Consider the following 8,328-nt stretch of genomic DNA (forward strand, 5'->3'; position numbering starts at 1 on the left):
GCAGCGAATGCAGTTCCAAGGGACAGTGAAAACCAGGTAGCGCTTTCAGTGCTGGCAGCTTTCGTGTGGGCGCAATCGCTGGACGTTGAGAATTTGGCAGCCGGGCTTTGGCAGAGTCACATAGGCATTGTTGCATCATAACCAACCAAGGCTTTTGCAGAGCGCGAATGTCTGTGCGGCAGCGAATGCAGTTCCAAGGGACAGTGAAAACCAGGTAGAGCTTCAGTGCTGGCAGCTTTCGTATGGGCGCAATCGCTGGACGTTTCGAATTTGGCAGCCGTGCTCTGCCAGAGTCACATAGGCATTGTTGCATCATAACCAACCAAGGCATTTGCAGAGCGCCAATGTCTGTGCGGCAGCGAATACAGTTCCAAGGGACAGTGAAAACCAGGTAGACCTTCCAGTGCTGGCAGCTTTCGTGTGGGCGCAATCGCTGGACGTTTCGAATTTGGCAGCCGGACTCTGCGACAGTCACATAGGCATTGTTGCATCATAACCAACCAAGGCATTTGCAGAGCGCGAATGTCTGTGCGGCAGCGAATGCAGTTCCAAGGGACAGTGAAAACCAGGTAGCGCTTTCAGTGCTGGCAGCTTTCGTGTGGGCGCAATCGCTGGACGTTTCGAATTTGGCAGCCGGGCTCTGCCAGAGTCACATAGGCATTGTTGCATCATAACCAACCAAGGCATTTGCAGAGCGCCAATGTCTGTGCGGCAGCGAATACAGTTCCAAGGGACAGTGAAAACCAGGTAGACCTTCCAGTGCTGGCAGTATTCGTGTGGGTGCAATCGCTGGACATTGAGAATTTGGCAGCCGGGCTCTGCCAGAGTCACATAGGCATTGTTACATCATAACCAACCAAAGCTCTTGCGGAGCGCGAATGTCTGTGCGGCAGCGAATGCAGTTCCAAGGGACAGTGAAAACCAGGTAGAGCTTTCAGTGCTTGCAGTATTCGTGTGGGCACAATCGCTGGACATTGAGAATTTGGCAGCCGGGCTCTGCCAGAGTCACATAGGCATTGTTGCATCATAACCAACCAAGGCTTTTGCAGAGCGCGAATGTCTGTGCGGCAGCGAATGCAGTTCCAAGGGACAGTGAAATCCAGGTAGACCTTTCAGTGCTGGCAGCTTTCGTGTGGGCGCAATCGCTGGACGTTTCGAATTTGGCAGCCGGGCTCTGCCAGAGTCACGTAGGCATTGTTGCATCATAACCAACCAGGGCATTTTCAGAGCGCGAATGTCTGTGCGGCAGCGAATGCAGTTCCAAGGGACAGTGAAAACCAGGTAGAGCTTTCAGTGCTGGCAGCTTTCGTGTGGGCGCAATCGCTGGACGTTTCGAATTTGGCAGCCGGGCTCTGCGACGGTCACGTAGGCATTGTTGCATCATAACCAACCAAGGAATTTGCAGAGCACGAATGTCTGTGCGGCAGCGAATGCAGTTCCAAGGGACAGTGAAAACCAGGTAGCGCTTTCAGTGCTGGCAGCTTTCGTGTGGGCGCAATCGCTGGACGTTGAGAATTTGGCAGCCGGGCTCTGGCAGAGTCACATAGGCATTGTTGCATCATAACCAACCAAGGCTTTTGCAGAGCGCGAATGTCTGTGCGGCAGCGAATGCAGTTCCAAGGGACAGTGAAAACCAGGTAGAGCTTGCAGTGCTGGCAGCTTTCGTGTGGGCGCAATCGCTGGACGTTTCGAATTTGGCAGCCGGGCTCTGCCAGAGTCACATAGGCATTGTTGCATCATAACCAACCAAGGCTTTTGCAGAGCGCGAATGTCTGTGCGGCAGCGAATGCAGTTCCAAGGGACAGTGAAAACCAGGTAGACCTTTCAGTGCTGGCAGCTTTCGTGTGGGCGCAATCGCTGCACGTTTCGAATTTGGCAGCCGGACTCTGCGACAGTCACATAGGCATTGTTGCATCATAACCAACCAAGGCATTTGCAGAGCGCGAATGTCTGTGCGGCAGCGAATGCAGTTCCAAGGGACAGTGAAAACCAGGTAGCGCTTTCAGTGCTGGCAGCTTTCGTGTGGGCGCAATCGCTGGACGTTGAGAATTTGGCAGCCGGGCTTTGGCAGAGTCACATAGGCATTGTTGCATCATAACCAACCAAGGCTTTTGCAGAGCGCGAATGTCTGTGCGGCAGCGAATGCAGTTCCAAGGGACAGTGAAAACCAGGTAGAGCTTCAGTGCTGGCAGCTTTCGTATGGGCGCAATCGCTGGACGTTTCGAATTTGGCAGCCGTGCTCTGCCAGAGTCACATAGGCATTGTTGCATCATAACCAACCAAGGCATTTGCAGAGCGCCAATGTCTGTGCGGCAGCGAATACAGTTCCAAGGGACAGTGAAAACCAGGTAGACCTTCCAGTGCTGGCAGTATTCGTGTGGGTGCAATCGCTGGACATTGAGAATTTGGCAGCCGGGCTCTGCCAGAGTCACATAGGCATTGTTACATCATAACCAACCAAAGCTCTTGCGGAGCGCGAATGTCTGTGCGGCAGCGAATGCAGTTCCAAGGGACAGTGAAAACCAGGTAGAGCTTTCAGTGCTTGCAGTATTCGTGTGGGCACAATCGCTGGACATTGAGAATTTGGCAGCCGGGCTCTGCCAGAGTCACATAGGCATTGTTGCATCATAACCAACCAAGGCATTTTCAGAGCGCGAATGTCTGTGCGGCAGCGAATGCAGTTCCAAGGGACAGTGAAATCCAGGTAGACCTTTCAGTGCTGGCAGCTTTCGTGTGGGCGCAATCGCTGGACGTTTCGAATTTGGCAGCCGGGCTCTGCCAGAGTCACGTAGGCATTGTTGCATCATAACCAACCAGGGCATTTTCAGAGCGCGAATGTCTGTGCGGCAGCGAATGCAGTTCCAAGGGACAGTGAAAACCAGGTAGAGCTTTCAGTGCTGGCAGCTTTCGTGTGGGCGCAATCGCTGGACGTTTCGAATTTGGCAGCCGGGCTCTGCGACGGTCACGTAGGCATTGTTGCATCATAACCAACCAAGGAATTTGCAGAGCACGAATGTCTGTGCGGCAGCGAATGCAGTTCCAAGGGACAGTGAAAACCAGGTAGACCTTTCAGTGCTGGCAGTATTCGTGTGGGCGCAATCGCTGGACGTTGAGAATTTGGCAGCCGGGCTCTGCGACAGTCACATAGGCATTGTTGCATCATAACCAACCAAGGCTTTTGCAGAGCGCGAATGTCTGTGCGGCAGCGAATGCAGTTCCAAGGGACAGTAAAAACCAGGTAGACCTTTCAGTGCTGGCAGCTTTCGTGTGGGCGCAATCGCTGGATGTTTCGAATTTGGCAGCCGGGCTCTGCCAGAGTCACATAGGCATTGTTGCATCATAACCAACCAGGGCATTTTCAGAGCGCAAATGTCTGTGCGGCAGCGAATGCAGTCCCAAGGGACAGTGAAAACCAGGTAGACCTTTCAGTGCTGGCAGCTTTCGTGTGGGCGCAATCGCTGGACGTTTCGAATTTGGCAGCCGGGCTCTGCGACAGTCACGTAGGCATTGTAGCATCATAACCAAGCAAGGCATTTGCAGAGCACGAATGTCTGTGCGGCAGCGAATGCAGTTCCAAGGGACAGTGAAAACCAGGTAGAGCTTTCAGTGCTGGCAGCTTTCGTGTGGGCGCAATCGCTGGACGTTGAGAATTTGGCAGCCGTGCTCTGCCAGAGTAACATAGGCATTGTTGCATCATAACCAACCAGGGCATTTTCAGAGCGCGAATGTCTGTGCGGCAGCGAATGCAGTTCCAAGGGACAGTGAAAACCAGGTAGAGCTTTCAGTGCTGGCAGTATTCGTGTGGGCGCAATCGCTGGACGTTGAGAATTTGGCAGCCGGGCTCTGCCAGAGTCACATAGGCATTGTTGCATCATAACCAACCAAAGCTCTTGCAGAGCGCGAATGTCTGTGCGGCAGCGAATGCAATTCCAAGGGACAGTGAAAACCCGGTAGACCTTTCAGTGCTGGCAGTATTCGTGTGGGCGCAATCGCTGGACGTTGAGAATTTGGCAGCCGCGCTCTGCGACAGTCACGTAGGCATTGTTGCATCATAACCAACCAAGGCATTTGGAGATCACGAATGTCTGTGCGGCAGCGAATGCAGTTCCAAGGGACAGTGAAAACCAGGTAGAGCTTTCAGTGCTGGCAGTATTCGTGTGGGCGCAATCGCTGGACGTTTCGAATTTGGCAGCCGGGCTCTGCCAGAGTCACGTAGGCATTGTTGCATCATAACCAACCAAGGCTTTTGCAGAGCGCGAATGTCTGTGCAGCAGCGAATGCAGTTCCAAGGGACAGTGAAAACCAGGTAGAGCTTGCAGTGCTGGCAGCTTTCGTGTGGGCGCAATCGCTGGACGTTTCGAATTTGGCAGCCGGACTCTGCGACAGTCACATAGGCATTGTTGCATCATAACCAACCAAGGCATTTGCAGAGCGCGAATGTCTGTGCGGCAGCGAATGCAGTTCCAAGGGACAGTGAAAACCAGGTAGCGCTTTCAGTGCTGGCAGCTTTCGTGTGGGCGCAATCGCTGGACGTTGAGAATTTGGCAGCCGGGCTTTGGCAGAGTCACATAGGCATTGTTGCATCATAACCAACCAAGGCTTTTGCAGAGCGCGAATGTCTGTGCGGCAGCGAATGCAGTTCCAAGGGACAGTGAAAACCAGGTAGAGCTTCAGTGCTGGCAGCTTTCGTGTGGGCGCAATCGCTGGACGTTTCGAATTTGGCAGCCAGGCTCTGCCAGAGTCACATAGGCATTGTTGCATCATAACCAACCAAGGCATTTTCAGAGCGCGAATGTCTGTGCGGCAGCGAATGCAGTTCCAAGGGACAGTGAAAACCAGGTAGACCTTTCAGTGCTGGCAGCTTTCGTGTGGGCGCAATCGCTGGACTTTGAGAATTTGGCAGCCGGGTCTGCGACAGTCACATAGGCATTGTTGCATCATAACCAACCAAGGCATCTGCAGAGCACGAATGCCTGTGCGGCAGCGAATGCAGTTCCAAGGGACAGTGAAATCCAGGTAGACCTTTCAGTGCTGGCAGCTTTCGTGTGGGCGCAATCGCTGGACGTTTCGAATTTGGCAGCCGGGCTCTGCCAGAGTCACGTAGGCATTGTTGCATCATAACCAACCAGGGCATTTTCAGAGCGCGAATGTCTGTGCGGCAGCGAATGCAGTTCCAAGGGACAGTGAAAACCAGGTAGACCTTTCAGTGCTGGCAGCTTTCGTGTGGGCGCAATCGCTGGACGTTTCGAATTTGGCAGCCGGGCTCTGCGACAGTCACGTAGGCATTGTTGCATCATAACCAACCAAGGCATTTGCAGAGCACGAATGTCTGTGCGGCAGCGAATGCAGTTCCAAGGGACAGTGAAAACCAGGTAGACCTTTCAGTGCTGGCAGTATTCGTGTGGGCGCAATCGCTGGACGTTGAGAATTTGGCAGCCGGGCTCTGCGACAGTCACATAGGCATTGTTGCATCATAACCAACCAAGGCTTTTGCAGAGCGCGAATGTCTGTGCGGCAGCGAATGCAGTTCCAAGGGACAGTGAAAACCAGGTAGACCTTTCAGTGCTGGCAGCTTTCGTGTGGGCGCAATCGCTGGATGTTTCGAATTTGGCAGCCGGGCTCTGCCAGAGTCACATAGGCATTGTTGCATCATAACCAACCAGGGCATTTTCAGAGCGCAAATGTCTGTGCGGCAGCGAATGCAGTTCCAAGGGACAGTGAAAACCAGGTAGACCTTTCAGTGCTGGCAGCTTTCGTGTGGTCGCAATCGCTGGACGTTTCGAATTTGGCAGCCGGGCTCTGCGACAGTCACGTAGGCATTGTAGCATCATAACCAAGCAAGGCATTTGCAGAGCACGAATGTCTGTGCGGCAGCGAATGCAGTTCCAAGGGACAGTGAAAACCAGGTAGAGCTTTCAGTGCTGGCAGCTTTCGTGTGGGCGCAATCGCTGGACGTTGAGAATTTGGCAGCCGGGCTCTGCCAGAGTCACATAGGCATTGTTGCATCATAACCAACCAAGGCTTTTGCAGAGCGCGAATGTCTGTGCGGCAGCGAATGCAGTTCCAAGGGACAGTGAAAACCAGGTAGAGCTTGCAGTGCTGGCAGCTTTCGTGTGGGCGCAATCGCTGGATGTTTCGAATTTGGCAGCCGGACTCTGCGACAGTCACATAGGCATTGTTGCATCATAACAAACCAAGGCATTTGCAGAGCACGAATGTCTGTGCGGCAGCGAATGCAGTTCCAAGGGACAGTGAAAACCAGGTAGCGCTTTCAGTGCTGGCAGCTTTCGTGTGGGCGCAATCGCTGGACGTTGAGAATTTGGCAGCCGGGCTCTGGCAGAGTCACATAGGCATTGTTGCATCATAACCAACCAAGGCTTTTGCAGAGCGCGAATGTCTGTGCGGCAGCGAATGCAGTTCCAAGGGACAGTGAAAACCAGGTAGAGCTTGCAGTGCTGGCAGCTTTCGTGTGGGCGCAATCGCTGGACGTTTCGAATTTGGCAGCCGGGCTCTGCCAGAGTCACATAGGCATTGTTGCATAATAACCAACCAAGGCTTTTGCAGAGCGCGAATGTCTGTGCGGCAGCGAATGCAGTTCCAAGGGACAGTGAAAACCAGGTAGCGCTTTCAGAGCTGGCAGCTTTCGTGTGGGCGCAATCGCTGGACGTTGAGAATTTGGCAGCCGGGCTTTGGCAGAGTCACATAGGCATTGTTGCATCATAACCAACCAAGGCTTTTGCAGAGCGCGAATGTCTGTGCGGCAGCGAATGCAGTTCCAAGGGACAGTGAAAACCAGGTAGAGCTTCAGTGCTGGCAGCTTTCGTGTGGGCGCAATCGCTGGACGTTTCGAATTTGGCAGCCGTGCTCTGCCAGAGTCACATAGGCATTGTTGCATCATAACCAACCAAGGCATTTGCAGAGCGCCAATGTCTGTGCGGCAGCGAATACAGTTCCAAGGGACAGTGAAAACCAGGTAGACCTTCCAGTGCTGGCAGTATTCGTGTGGGTGCAATCGCTGGACATTGAGAATTTGGCAGCCGGGCTCTGCCAGAGTCACATAGGCATTGTTACATCATAACCAACCAAAGCTCTTGCGGAGCGCGAATGTCTGTGCGGCAGCGAATGCAGTTCCAAGGGACAGTGAAAACCAGGTAGACCTTTCAGTGCTGGCAGCTTTCGTGTGGGCGCAATCGCTGGACGTTTCGAATTTGGCAGCCGGGCTCTGCGACAGTCACGTAGGCATTGTAGCATCATAACCAAGCAAGGCATTTGCAGAGCGCGAATGTCTGTGCGGCAGCGAATGCAGTTCCAAGGGACAGTGAAAACCAGGTAGACCTTTCAGTGCTGGCAGCTTTCGTGTGGGCGCAATCGCTGGACGTTTCGAATTTGGCAGCCGGGCTCTGCGACAGTCACGTAGGCATTGTTGCATCATAACCAACCAAGGAATTTGCAGAGCACGAATGTCTGTGCGGCAGCGAATGCAGTTCCAAGGGACAGTGAAAACCAGGTAGACCTTTCAGTGCTGGCAGTATTCGTGTGGGCGCAATCGCTGGACGTTGAGAATTTGGCAGCCGGGCTCTGCGACAGTCACATAGGCATTGTTGCATCATAACCAACCAAGGCTTTTGCAGAGCGCGAATGTCTGTGCGGCAGCGAATGCAGTTCCAAGGGACAGTGAAAACCAGGTAGACCTTTCAGTGCTGGCAGCTTTCGTGTGGGCGCAATCGCTGGATGTTTCGAATATGGCAGCCGGGCTCTGCCAGAGTCACATAGGCATTGTTGCATCTTAACCAACCAGGGCATTTTCAGAGCGCAAATGTCTGTGCGGCAGCGAATGCAGTTCCAAGGGACAGTGAAAACCAGGTAGACCTTTCAGTGCTGGCAGCTTTCGTGTGGGCGCAATCGCTGGACGTTTCGAATTTGGCAGCCGGGCTCTGCGACAGTCACGTAGGCATTGTAGCATCATAACCAAGCAAGGCATTTGCAGAGCACGAATGTCTGTGCGGCAGCGAATGCAGTTCCAAGGGACAGTGAAAACCAGGTAGAGCTTTCAGTGCTGGCAGCTTTCGTGTGGGCGCAATCGCTGGACGTTTCGAATTTGGCAGCCGGGCTCTGCCAGAGTAACATAGGCATTGTTGCATCATAACCAACCAGGGCATTTTCAGAGCGCGAATGTCTGTGCGGCAGCGAATGCAGTTCCAAGGGACAGTGAAAACCAGGTAGAGCTTTCAGTGCTGGCAGTATTCGTGTGGGCGCAATCGCTGGACGTTGAGAATTTGGCAGCCGGGCTCTGCCAGAGTCACATAGGCATTGTTGCATCATAACCAA

This window comes from Mycteria americana, unplaced genomic scaffold (assembly GCF_035582795.1).
Source record: "Mycteria americana isolate JAX WOST 10 ecotype Jacksonville Zoo and Gardens unplaced genomic scaffold, USCA_MyAme_1.0 Scaffold_29, whole genome shotgun sequence".
In the NCBI taxonomy this organism is placed as follows: Eukaryota; Metazoa; Chordata; class Aves; order Ciconiiformes; family Ciconiidae; genus Mycteria; species Mycteria americana.